This window comes from Carlito syrichta, unplaced genomic scaffold (genome assembly GCF_000164805.1).
Source record: "Carlito syrichta isolate Samal-C Ts95f unplaced genomic scaffold, Tarsius_syrichta-2.0.1 Scaffold305164, whole genome shotgun sequence".
NCBI classification, from domain to species: domain Eukaryota; kingdom Metazoa; phylum Chordata; class Mammalia; order Primates; family Tarsiidae; genus Carlito; species Carlito syrichta.
In genome coordinates, this window is record NW_007249260.1 from 113,438 (window position 1) to 127,976 (window position 14,539).

Below are 14,539 nucleotides of genomic sequence, written 5' to 3' on the forward strand. Positions count from 1 at the left end.
AAAAAACTCAGCATACATCTAAAAAATTCTTTGTCTAATGATGGACTACTCTGATTATCTGTTGTGATGAAGGGTCTATTAGTCAGAACTTTCAGACTACAATGGAGTGCAGTCTTTTATTCTAGTATCTGAAACATAGATCCACAGATCTCGTGGACCTGAGTATAATCATGAGAATCAGTTTCATCTGGCAAGGGAATATTAATGACTATATCACAAGATTTTTCAGAGACTTACATAAAATACTTTCATTTTTAATTTTTAAAAAATTTTAGAGGTAGGTTCTCGCTATTGAGTATCACATGTTCTCACTCATAAGTGGACCTTGAACAATTATCATAATACTATAAGAAACGGATTGGCAGTAGTAGGAAACTGCCCGGAGGTGGGGTGATTGGCAATAGTGGGAATCTGCCAGGGCAGTGGGGGCACACCTCACCAATTAGGGTACCTGCATAATGAACATTTGAATGCCTAACCCTGAATTGTACTCCACATCTTTAAAAGAAAAAATTTTAAATATAAAAAAGAAAAGTAAATAAAATAAAATAAAACATTTAAAAATAAAAATTTTTATAGACAAGTTCTTGCTATGTTGCCCAGGCTGGACTAGAACTTCCTGGTTCAAGAGATTATCTTGCCTCAGCTTCCTGAGTAGTTGGATACTGCTGTACCCAGCAAATACTTGCATTTAAAGGCAGTCAGATGTAGGCTTCGGCAGTGTCTCCATTCATAAATATAATTTACTGCAAAGAAGTTAAAAGAAAAAGAATCATTCTTCTGCATTAATCAGAAAAAGTATTTATTAATATTTGTGCCAATTGGTCTAGTTAGTTCTAAATATTTAGAAATATGATATTTGTATATATTCCTGTTTTTCAGGCCTCTTATTTTTGCTTAAAATTTATGGTTAACTTTTTTCTCCTAGAAAGCACTGATAGGCCATTTTGTCTGGGCAGTGGTGGTCACAACTCTATCATGTTGTTTGTGGTGTGGAAGGGAGTGGAGTCCTTAACAGGTAGATTTGTTTAGTGCTGCACCCATCCACCATGCCCTCCATGACATTACCTAGTCCTAATTGGGGAAGTCGCAGAGCTGTCAAGAAGGTCAGTTGGAGGCTACAGTTGTCCAGTTGACTGGGGCGGATTGCGCAGCTCTAGCGGCACTGGCACTGGAAGCAAAGGGGTCGCAGACTGCCTTGGCAAATTGTGCTGAAGACAACAGAATATCTCAGTGACAGATATCCCCAAGTATTACTGAGAATAAGACTGATATTGTGGGAACATGAAGCAAAGTGTTCCAGTTTTAGAAGACCTGGATCCAGCAGTCTGTGTTGAAAACTGTTTTTGTTGGGAAAATGGTTTGGTCTGATGAAGCAGAGTTTATGAAAAGCAGACAATGGTCTTATCAGAAGTTCTTTTATAGTTTAAGTAGCAGATGTGCCCAAAAAATGCATCCACATTTTAAGTGATATTATCTATGTATTACTCTTCAAAGTTGAATTACATTCACTCAAAAGATGGTATTAATCAGATAGATGCTAGGGTCACCGTGAGACAGGCAGGACAAATCAAATGACAGAAGCACAGTTGTCATTTGAGGAACGCAAGGTTATTTTGAAGTGGTATTTGAAATTTGAGAACACTGTGAAAATACAACGACAATGGAGGCGTAAATATGCAACAGAACCTCCAACACACCTAACAACTGAACGTATTACGTATTCATGATGAGTTTGAGATACATGGTACTGTGTGTGATATGCACAAGGGAAGATCCGAGAGGCCTCACACAGCAACAAGCCCTACTCTTCTACTATGGTGTTGAAACAGCTTACATGCTCACCTCAGAAGACTACCAAACAATGTGTATGTGAGACAGGAATTAGCAGAACAAACAAACCACGCATTCTTAAAACAGCAAAATGTAAAGTTTTTATCCCAAGATTATTACATGCACTGAATGAAGACGACCCTGATCAAAGGGTGCAGTATTGTGAGTGGTTCTAAAACATGTTATAAGATGATGAGGAGTTTGTAGGGAAAATAGTTTGGTCTGATGAAGCAGAGTTTAAATTGAATGGAACAGTGAACTGACATAATTGTGTATATTGGGCTCCAGAAAATCCACACGTTAATGTGGAAAAAGAACTCAATTTACCAGGCCTCAATGTCTGGTGTGGGCTGTCATTAAAGGGAATAATTGGACAGTTCTTTTTTGAAGGTTCCATTACTGTCAAGTGTATCTAAACATGTTACACACATTCATTTTACCTATAATTTGTACACTTTTTGAGAAAGATAGATTTTACTTCCAACAAGATGGCACCCCATTGCACTTCCACCAAGACGTGAGAGTTTAACTCGAGAATTTGCCAGGAAAATGAATAGGACGAAGAGGTGAAATTGAGTATCTCCCACAATCTCCTGACTTAACACCCCTTGCCTCTATCTATGGAGGGAACTTAAAGGATGTGGTGTACTGTAGAAAACCAGCTACACTGGTGGTACTTCAGGAAGAAATTGAAACAGCATGTGCGGTGATACAAGTGGACTCATTGGTCAGCATTTCTCAAGCAGTATTTCGCCATAATCAGAAGTGTCTGAATGCTGATTGTAACCACTTTGAGCACCGCTTGTAATTGAAGAAATTTTTTTGTTATCGGTATATATTGAGTATTATAATTTTAGTACAGTTTTTTCCTTTCTTAAAATGTGTATACATTTTTTGCAATCGCTAAACCAAAACTTTATTCTTTAAAATTTTTTTTTCTTTAGATAGCAGTATCAAGGTGATTTACAGTAATGTTACTCAGTCTTTTTAAAAATAAACTTTGTATGAATGTCAAAGTAAAAAAAAAGCACTGATATTTTGCCCTTCTTTTATCATATGTGGTTTCATACTGTTTACTCCCTCATTGCTCTCTAAAAGTATCTGGAAACAGAGATGACTTAAGGAATACAGTGTACATTATTTGAGTGATGCATTCTCTAAAAACTTGGACTTCATCAGTATGCAATCTATGCATGTAACACTTGTACCTCATAAATTTATACAAATAAAAATAGTAATTAAAAAGAAAATAATAAAAATTTTATGTATGTATGTAAGTATACACACACACATAGATTTAAAACTTTCAACAAAACAGTAGCATAAAGAATTCAGCAACTCAGTGATCTATCACAGAAACAAAGAACAGAGTACCATATGTTCTCACTCATAACGGATGTTGGACAATTATAATAATACTACAAGAAAGGGATTAGCAGTAGTGGGAAACTGTCAGGGAAGGGGGTGGGATTGGCAGCTGAGGGAAACTACTAAGGGAGTGGGGGCATACCTCATCAACAAGGGCACCTGCATAATCAACATTTGTATACCTAACCCTGAATTGTACCCCACATCTTTATAATAAAATAAAATTTTAAAAGAGAAAAAAAGAATTGAGCAACATATAAAAAAGTTTACAAATTATTACCAAGTAAAATATATCTCAGGATAGCAAAGTTAGTTTAACATATTAAAGCCAATCAATATATATACCATATTATGAAGATAAAAAACAAAAATGATATGATCATCTCAATAGACACAGAAAAAACATTTGACTAAGCCAACACCCTTTAATGATACAAACATTCAACAAACTAGGGATAGAAAATCTTCCCCACCCTGATAAAACAACATCTTTGGAAAACCAACAGCTGACATCATACATACTTAATACTGAATGGCTTCTCCTTAAGATCAGGAATGAGGAAAGGAAGTCTGTCTCATCACTCCAATTCAACACCTAACTGGAAGTTATAACCAGGGAAAACAAGCAAGAAAAAGGAATAAATGGTATATGACTTAAAAAGGAAAAAGAAACTAAGCCTATTTACCAGCAACATGATTACCTACATAGAAAATCCCAAATAATCTACCAAAAAAAATCAGAGTATTGTTGAGTTTATCAAGGCAAAAAGATACAAAATCAATACATATAAATCAATCATATTTCTACATGTTAGAAATCAAAATTTTAAAAATACCATTTATAATAGCCAAAATATAAAATATTTGCATATACATTTAATAAAAAATACAAAGGATCTGTATGCTGAAAGGTAAAAAAGCTGATGAAGGAAATAAATGATAAATAATATGAAGTCTTACCATGTTCATAAATTGAAAGACTCACAGCAAAATGGTCTATTGTTTAATGCAATTGCAATCAAAATCCCAGCAAGACTTTTGGAGATATAGACAAGTTAATTTTGATTTATGTGGTAAGAGAAAGGAAACTTTAGAACAAATTTTTAAAATAAGATTAAAGTTGAAGAAGTTACAGCACCTGAGTTTAAAAATTACTATCAAACTAACACAATCAGTACTGGTTAAGGAATAGACACACTGTTCAATGGAACAGAATAGAAGCCCAGAAATGGACCCACAAAATTATGGCCAATTTATTTTTGAGAAAGGTAAGAAAGCTATTCAATATATATGTTCAACAATTTGTTGGAAAAACTGGACACTCAGTAAAAAGAAATTCTCCACCTAAACTTTACACCTTCTCAAAAATTAACTCAAAATGGATCATAGGTCTAAATATCACATGTAATGTTATAAGACTATTTGTGGGAAACAAAAGAAAATATCTTCTTGGTCTGTGATTTGATAAAGAGTTCTTAGACAGAAAACCAAAAGTCCAACATATAAGAGAAAAAATGACAAATTGAAACTAATCCAAAATTTAAAACTTTTGCTGAAAGACATTGCTAAGAGAATGAAAATCCATGTTAGAAACTTAGCTAGAGTATTTGCAAATCACATATTCATCAAATGACTCTTTTCCATAATTGTTAAAGAACACTCAAAACTCTTCAGAAAGAAAAGAAACAACCTAACTTTTAAAATGGGCAAAAACTTGCACAGACACTTTAAACAAAAGGGTATATTGATAACAAATAAATACAAGAAAGGATGTTCAACACCATTAAATACTTAGAAAAATTAAAGCCAAGATGAGATGCTACCATATACCTGTTAGAAAAGCTAAAGTCAAATACTGATACTAGCAAGTGCTGATGAAGTTGCAGAGCAACTGGAATGCTCATGCATTGCTTGTGGGAATGCAAAATGGTCCATCACTCTGGAAAATGGTTTGTCACTGTCTTATAAATATACACTATGTTATGAGCCTGTAATCCCACTCTTGAGTATGCAACCTAGAGAAATGAAACCTTATATTCCCATGAAAACATGTATTTACATGATTATAGGAGCTCTATCTATAATTGCTCCAAACTAAGCAACCCAAATATTCTTCAGCCAGTGACCAGATAATCAAACTGAGGTCACCCATGCAATGGAATTCTCCTCAACAAAAATAAAGAATAAGCTACTGATATAACAATTTGAGTGAATCTCAAACACACTCTGCTTATCAAAAAAAGATAATTTCAAAATCAACCACATTGAGGAAGAAAGGGTCAATAAATAGATAGGACCAGCGAGTTTTGGAGGGTAATGGAACCATTTTACATCCTGATCTTAGTGGTAATTACATACAAATATATACATACATAAAATTCATAAAATTGTTCACCCCCAAAATTTTCAGTTTTTCTTTATTATAAGTTAAAAAACAAAACTTAAAACAATCTGAAGAAGCCAGGTGTGGTGGCTCAGGCTTTTGAAGGCTGAGGCAGGAGGATCACTTAAGGCCAGGAGTTCAAGACCAGTCTGGACAACATAAGGAGATCCTGTCTCTAATTTTTTTTTAATTAGCTTAGTATATTGGTGTGTACCTGTAGTTCTAGCTACTCAGGAGGCCAAGGCAAAATAATCAAATTTGAAATTCATTTCTTTTTCTGGAAAATAGCATTTCCAAGCCTATCAGGATGCGCAAGGCAGATACAATGATCCAGAAGATTCAAGGCCGAATATTCCAGAGAAACATTTATTAACCTAAATTGTTTCAATACTCCCTTTATTTTACCTGAGTAGGGCTGGGGGAAACAGTGCTTTGATTGTTAGTATAATTTTATCATCAATGACAAAAGTAAAGGAGTGGCATGATCAGTTCGGTCAAATAACCTGAGTAGGCTGGGTTCAGTGGCTCAGCCTGTAATCCCAGCACTTCAGGAGGTTGAGGCAAGTGGATTGCATGAGCTTGGGGGTTGAAGACCAGCCCTGGCAACTTGGCGGGACCTCATCTCTACAATAAATAAAAAAAAATTTTTTAAACCTGAATAATAAAAATAATTTAAATGGGACCATTTCCTGAATTAATTCATCAGTTACTGAACTTTTAAGCAATTTTATGATTTGATCCACAGCAGATTTACTGCTTAGAGCCAGAATTAAGTCAGACAAATGATTGAAGACCCAAGGGATGAAACTGTGTCTTTGCACAGGGCAATGAGATTTCAGACACATTGACTTGTTATACAGACCTCTTGCTGAAGTTGTCATCATCCACCTAGGCCACAGAGCTCATTCCAGTAGGGACAACAAAGACCACCCCTGAGAAACTGTCACCTCAGAGGCTAAAGACATAAGCACACCAAACTTTTTAATGGCTCAATTCCACTGCTTGGAGCCTGTTTGTGAAAGTTTAATGAGTCCTTCTGTACCAGGGGAATCTTGTCTCAGAAGACAGGATGAATCTGAGATCATTATTTTCAAGGGATTTGTTCCTTTAGTCTTAAAATAATGATTCTTGAGATGCTTCTTCTAATTTGAGAGAAAACTTTGCTAATTACTAACTCATGTAAAATTAAACTCCAGCCACCCTCCAGCATGATCCTTCTAAATCCAGAAAAGCAGATCAGACCCCAGGGATTAAGTCAAGGTTATTCTGCCTTACTCATTTCTCACTTCCAATCAAATCCCAAAACCTGATGATTTGGTGCCTCTAATGTCTCCAAACTTTAATTTCTATTCTTCATCCACACTTTGGATTTCATAATTAAGGTCTAACTCTCTTGAGTTATTGAAATGCTTTTCTCTTTCCACTTTCCAAAACATATTTTAAATTGCAGCAAGTGATCTAACACACACCCTGGTGATGCCTCTCTCATCCCTAAATACATTAATTTGCTCTCCATATTAGCCAAAATAAAATCCAGCTTCCTCAGCTTAGTGTTAGGGAGGGTGTCTTGCCTGTGCCTCCTTTATCTACCTGTGACAACTCCTCATAAGAACCTGATAGCCAAACACATCAAGTACTGAGCTCAGATGCTTTCTGTCACCTCCTTACCTAGTACAGGCTTTTTGAACTTTACTTGCAGCACCTTCTCCTCATTCATTATCTTTCTAACTTATTCATTCTTCAAACTTCAAAACAGACCTCATCTCCCATAAAAAATCCAAACTTCATTCATCCCACAGCACATGTTAAGCATCAGGCTGCACGGTATTTTTTTAAAGTCTTTCACTTTTTTTTAATTTTAAAGATATGGGGTACAATTCAGGATTAGGTATACAAGTGGTCATTGTGTAGATAAAGTTTGGGTCTCCCTTTGGTCCCCAGTTTGCCTGGTTTGAGATCAGGTACCCTTATTAATGTTAGGTCTTTTACATTTTTTTCTCCAGTGTCTAGCATGGTATACTTGCTGACTGAAGATGGAAAAAAAACAGTAAAATGACAAATGACTAAATATGTGAACAATTAATTATTAATCATAATTAATAATTGGCAGTAAAGAGAAACTGCCAGGGGAGGGGGGCACATCTCATCAACAAGCGTACCTGCATAATGAACATTTGTATACCTAATCCTGAATTGTACTTCACATATTTAAAATAAATTTTTTTTAAAAAAAAGAAAGAAAATCGATTTTTAAAATCATAATTAATATCTCCAATTTTCTCAAAACCAGACTCTTGGGACATTAGATATGTTATCATTTATAAATATTTGTAACAAATAGCAATGTAGTATTATAAAATTATAAATTACTGCAAAGCTTGAGTCTTATTTTTCGCTTTTTACTCTTGTTATAAGATCAACATATTTTGCAAAAATCTATTATGCATCTGTCACTGTGCCAAGATTTCCACAAGAATTCTTTTATCTCCTCTCATACTCTGCAACTGGCCTCCATAAACCAGAAGAGAATAGTGCTGCCTCGCCCAGCAGAAATAGACAATAACCTTCATGATATCATTGCACCTGCATTTGGTTTTCTTATGCTTGGCTGCAAGGATTTTGTCAGAAGTTTTCTTAATTGAATGATTTAAGAAATTGACTAAATTAAGAATTTAAACATAATACTACTAGAAGAAAACAGAGGAGAAGAGCTTCACACCATTGGCCTGGGCAATAATTTTTTGGGTATGACTGCAAAAGCACAGGCAACAAAAGTGAAAATAGACACACAGAATTACATCAAGCTAAAAAGCTTCAGCACAGCCAATGAAATAATCAACAGAGTAGAAAGACAACCTACAGAATGGGAGAAAAAATTTGTAAGCTATAGATATGATAAGGGGTTAGTACCCCAAAATATAAGAAACTCAAGTAACTCAATAGCAAAAACAACCTGATTTCTAAATGGGCAAAAGACATGAGTAGATACTTCTCAAACAAAGGCATATAAATGGCCAACAGGTATATAAAGAATTCCTCAAAATCAATAGTAATCAGAGAAATGCAAATTAAAGCCACAATGAGGCATCACTTCACACTTGTTAGAAAGGTTATTATCAAAAAGATGAAAACTAACAAGTACTGGAAAGGATGTGGGGAAAAGGGAAACTTTGTACACTGTTTTGGGGAATGTTAATGGATACAGCCATTATGGAAGACAATATGGTGCTTCCTCAAAAAATTAAAAATAGAACAACTATATGATGCAGCAATGTCACACTGGATATATACTGAAAGGAAATGAAATCAGTATGTCAAAGAGATATCTGCGCCTTCATGTATATTTCAACATTATTTATGATAGCCAAGGTATGGAATCAACCTAAGTGTCCATCAGTAGATGAATGAATAAAGAAAATGTAGTGTATATATATACAATGGAATACTAGTCAGTCTTTTAAGAAGAAGGAAATGCTGTCATTTGTGGCAACTTGGATGAACCTAGAGAACATTATCTTAAGTAAAATAAGCCAGGTACTTGCATGATCTCACTCATATGTGGAATCTAAAAACTCTGAATTCATAGAATTAGACAGTAGAATGATGGTTCCACCAGGGGCTGTGGTGAGGTGAGGCAGGGGACAGATGTTGGTCAAATGGTACAAAATTTCAGTTAGATAGGAGGAATAAGCTCAAGTGATCTGTTATGCAACATGGTGACTACAGTTATTAACAACATACTGCATACTTGAAAATCACTAAGAGTAGATTTAAGCTCACCTCAAAAAATGATAAGCATGTGAAGTAATGCATATGTTTATTAGTTCAACTGAGTCATTTCATAATACATATGTATTTCAAAACATTATGTTGTATATGATAAATACATACAATTTTTATTTCTTAATTTAAAGATTTTTAAAGAATGAGGAGAAAAGATAAGGCTACTTGGTTGTTTCAGTCTAACAAGCTAAGAAATGGAGAATTTTATCAATGGGCCCACTTTTGCCTCACTAACTTACTTGTATCCTTCCCACATCTCCCGCTCTTCGACTTCAGTCACTGGGGTCTGATCCAGAATCACTTGATAATGTCAATACCAATGTTGGAAGTCAAAAATTCAAACCCTCTTAGACTCTATTTTCTTATCCGGAGCATAATAACAGTTATTGTAGAGATCTACCAAGATAAAATATGTAAAAGACTTAGTATAGTGCCATAGTAAAAGTTCAATAAATTTTACATGTTATTATGACCTTCTTAGATAAAATTTTTCTTAAGCATTCAGAAATGTAGGTGGTATATAATTTTTATCATAATATGCTAGTAGCATCAATCACCTCAAAAACAAATACAACAGGATGTTTCCATCTTTGTAAAGTCTCTCATAGAAATGTGAAATAAAGCCATCTGGGGATGTATATGAATGTTATTGATGCTGGAAACTGGAGGATTACTCACCTTTTGACAAGAACACTCCAGTGCCCATTCATCTCCACTTTATTTTATCCAGACCCCATTGCTGCATGCCTGAGGAGATGGTGTTGGCTCTGTTCGTCATTGTCTGCTGGACCCATCCATATCCTGGATTAAATCACAGCTTCAGTAGAGTAAGAGTTCCCTGTACACCAAATGGGATTGTCTCTACACCAAATCGACAATCCCATCCCTCAAGTCACCCTAAAATCTCAGTAACAGATAATCTTACCTAGAGAATCCTCTCTATTAGCACTGCATGTTCATGCCAAACCTGAGCATTTTCTTAGAACAAGTGATAGCTGAGGAACAATGTCTTATGCCTCCCATTAACTCAAGACAGCAAGAGGCAAAACTGCCCTCTGAATTTTAAACTATGAAAGAATGCATAAGAATGAGCAAAAAATCACCTGAGAGGGACAACTGTGAAAGAAATCTTAACTTGATTGACATGACTTGAATATCTAAAGAAAGAATTGCTGCCTACTCAAGGTCTCTTCAAAGAAGAAAGTTGTTTGATTTTTTCAAATTTAAAGTAATAAATATCAACTCATAGGAAAGTAGATAAATATTACCATAAAAGAGTGACCGCACAGGAATTCAGGGTAGGAATCACAGCCAAACCGGGTATACTTTTAATTTTTATTTTAAAGATGTAGGATACAATTCAGGATTAGGTATACAAATGTTCATTATGCAGGTACCCTTGATGAGGTATGCTCCCCTTCCCCAGCAGATTCCAACTACTGCCAATCCCCTCCACCCTTTGCCCCCCAACAGTTTCCCACTACTGCCAATTCTTTTCTTATAGTATTACGATAATTGTTCAAGGTTCACTTATGAGTGAGAACATGTGATACTCAATTCTTTGTTTCTGTGATAGATCACTCAGTATTATAGACTCGAAGTCCATCCATGTTGCTGTGAAGTTCATAATTTTATCCTTCTTTATGACTGAGTAATCCAGGCCTTTTATGAGAAAAGGAGCTTGAAGAGAAATACAAGATCCTTCTCACAAAAGGATCTTGTGTCTTCTTCTTCTCTCCCTACTGGCAGTTTCCTTTACTTAACCTCCTGACTCACTTATTCATGTGAGTTAATTTACACAATATCCTGTCCAGCCATCCCACCCTAGTCTTTGTTCTCTTTCTGGATCATGACCTTTCAACTTTAGTCTTACCTGCTGCTATCTTACTTAAGTCCTCACATTCTCAATTCAAAATGTATGATAAAGAGATCAGATTGGCCCACTCAACTCATTTTTTTCAAGCCATATCACATCTTTCAGAGGTTGGTGGTCAGGAGTTCATCAGATTAAATCTGGACCATGTCTTTCCTTTGTTCAGTAGCTGTGAGTGGAGCATGGATGTATCCCAGGATCAACAGCATAGACTCTGAAGCCAAAAGCACTGGAATAAAACCCTGGTTCTTAGGAGCTACATGACCTATGGTGAGTCACAAAATGTCTCTGTGCCTTCATTTCTTCTCAAGGTAGTTTTTTTCCCTTTTTTTATTGTTATATAATAGATGTTCATATTTTGAGTGTTGCATGTGATAATTTGATACATTTCTATTATCAAATGAAAGTAATTGGAATATCTATCATCTTAAATATTTATCTTTTCTTTATTTTAGAGACATTTGAATTATTCTCTTCTAGCTATTTTGAAATGTATAATAGATTGTTTACTGTAGTCACCCTACTGATCTATTGAGCACCAGGTCTTATTTCTTCTACCAAATTGTATATTTGTGCCATTAATCAGTCTCTATTTATCCCTCCTCCCCCACTACCCTTCCCATTTTCTAGTAACCACTAATCTACTCTCTATCTTCATGAGATCGACGTTTTTAGCTCCTGTATATGAGTGAGAACATTCAATATTTGTCTTACTGCGCTTTGTCTATTTTACTCAACACAATAACCTCCAGTTCCATTCATGTTGTCATAAATGACAGGATTTTCTTATTCTTTAAGGCTTTTCGTTGTACATGTATACATACATTCATCCACTGATGGGCACTTAAGTTGATTCCATATTTCAGCTATTGTGAATGGACTGTAATAAACATGGGAGTGCAGATATGTCTTCTATATTTTGATTTTCTTTATTTTGGATATATCAGGGGTGTGAAAAATTGTATACACATTTTAAGAGATGTTAACTGTGCATTATTTTTCAAAGTTGAATTGAACTATGTGTAGTATGGCATCCACTCAAAAGATAGCATTAATCAAATGAATGCTAGCGTCACCATGCCATAGGCAGGAAAGTCAAAGAAAATGGTGGAAACACAGTTGTCGTTTGAAAAGTGCAAAGCCATTTTGAAGTGATATTTAACTTAACAGGTCTTGACTTCTACCTATGGGGGACCTTAAATGTTGCAGTGTACCATAGAAAACCGGCTACACTGGCAGTACTTTGAGAAGAAATTGAAACAACATGCGCAGCGATACAAGTAGACACTTTGGTCAATGTTGCTCAAGCAATAGCTCGCTGTAATCGGAAGTATCTGAAAGCTGACACTTTTGAGTACCGCTTGTAATTGCAGAAGTCAACCGTGACTTGTATTCTTTTTTTGTTATGGGTATATATTGAGTATTACAATTTGAATACAGTTTTTCCTTTCTTAAAATGTGTATAATTTTTTTGGCACCCTCTGTATATCCAGTAGTGGAATTGCTGGATCATATGGTAGTTCTATTTTTAGCTTTCTCAAAAACCTCCATATTGTTTTCCATAGTGGCTGTACTAAATTACATTCCCATCAACAGTGTATGAGGGTTCCCCTTTCTCCACATTTCACGAGCATTCTTCATTCCCTATCTCTTGACAAAAGTTATTCTAACTGGGGTGAGATGATCTCATTGTGGTTTTGATTTGCATTTCTCTGATGATTAGCGATGCTGTGCATTTGGATCCAAATGATTAACATAAGGCAAAATGTTTGGAAGAGTGCCTGACACAGTAAACACTAGTCAAATATTAAGCATTGCTTATTAGCAAAAATGAGTGCCACTAAACTTTAATTTTAAATCAAATTCCCAATAATTGTTTTATATGTTGACCAAGCTACTTTCTGATCATTTGCTTCCCCATGTGTCTTTCCCAAAAGGATACAATCTGCTGGTCAGGAGCAAAATAGTTTTTTCTCATCATAAAGTGGTACCTTGCCATTCTCATACCGTATATAAGAATCTTACAGAGTTGATTCAGCATCTCTGAGCCTGCTTAACTGTGGGGCACTTCAAAAATCAAAAGGATGATCCTACAAGATGGGATACACATTCCAGTGTAAATTCTAATATGTGGTGTGTCTACGGGTTCCAGGTGAACATTCCTCAGTGAAATTTTATCTAACTAAGGTTTGGGTTTTTGTTTTTTCACATGAAACCTTGTCCCCCAAAATTTTTTTAATTTTTTATTTTGAAGTTGTAGGATACAATTCAGGGTTAAGTATACAAATGTTCATTATGCAGGTGCCCTTGTTGATGAGGCGTCCCCCATGCCTGGCAGTTTCCCACTACTACCAAGCCCACTCCCTCCCTCCCCTGGCAGTTTCCAACTACTGTCAATCCCTTTCTTACAGTATTATGATAATTGTTCGAAGTCCGCTTATGAGTGAGAACATGTGGTACTCAGTTCTTTGTTTCTGTGATAGATTATTCAGTATCTATTATGAACTCTAAGTCCTTCCAAGTTGCTGCAAAGTTCATAATTTTGTCCTTCTTTATGGCTGCATCATAGAATGTTCCCAAGATTTAACACCATTTACAATCAAACTTGCTCTACCCACCTGCCATAAACAAACTTTCTCTTGGGCAAAAATACTTATTTCCATATACCATTATTGTCTCTCTGCTTTTCTTAAATACTATTTACAGAGCATCAGAATTCCACAATTTCATGTTCTAGCTCAAATCTCTCGTCAAATATTTTGTCTCTAGTTCATCTCTTCTCTACTCTTGGCTATATTATAACTTTCTCCGATTTTATTATAGCAATATTTTATTCTAATTTCTTTCCAACTGATGAAAACTTGGGAGAATATTATTGAGTCAGTTTCCTAAGTCCCTATAGAGAAATCAGATTAACTAAGTTCGTCAAACTATGAATAACTCAAATTTAAAGCTATTGGAACTTTAAATTATTTTGAGCCTTGAGAGGCCTGAGTCACAAAATATGCAGCTGCAACTTCTGCTTTTTCCTGTAAGTTATTAGGAAAGACCAAATAGCCCCAGAGATAAGACCCTTTGAGATCATTACCCCTCCTTATGGAATGTTAAAGCAATCTTCCCTGGTATGTAGCAAGCAGTAACTAATCACATCATAGGACATATGTACTGTCCTTATATGAAAAATATTGTAGCCCAGCTCGGTGGCTCAGCCTATAATCCTGTGCCTTGGGAGGCTGAGATGAGTGGATTGCCTGAGCCTGCGGGTTTGAGACCCGCCTGGGCAACTTGGCAAGACCTCA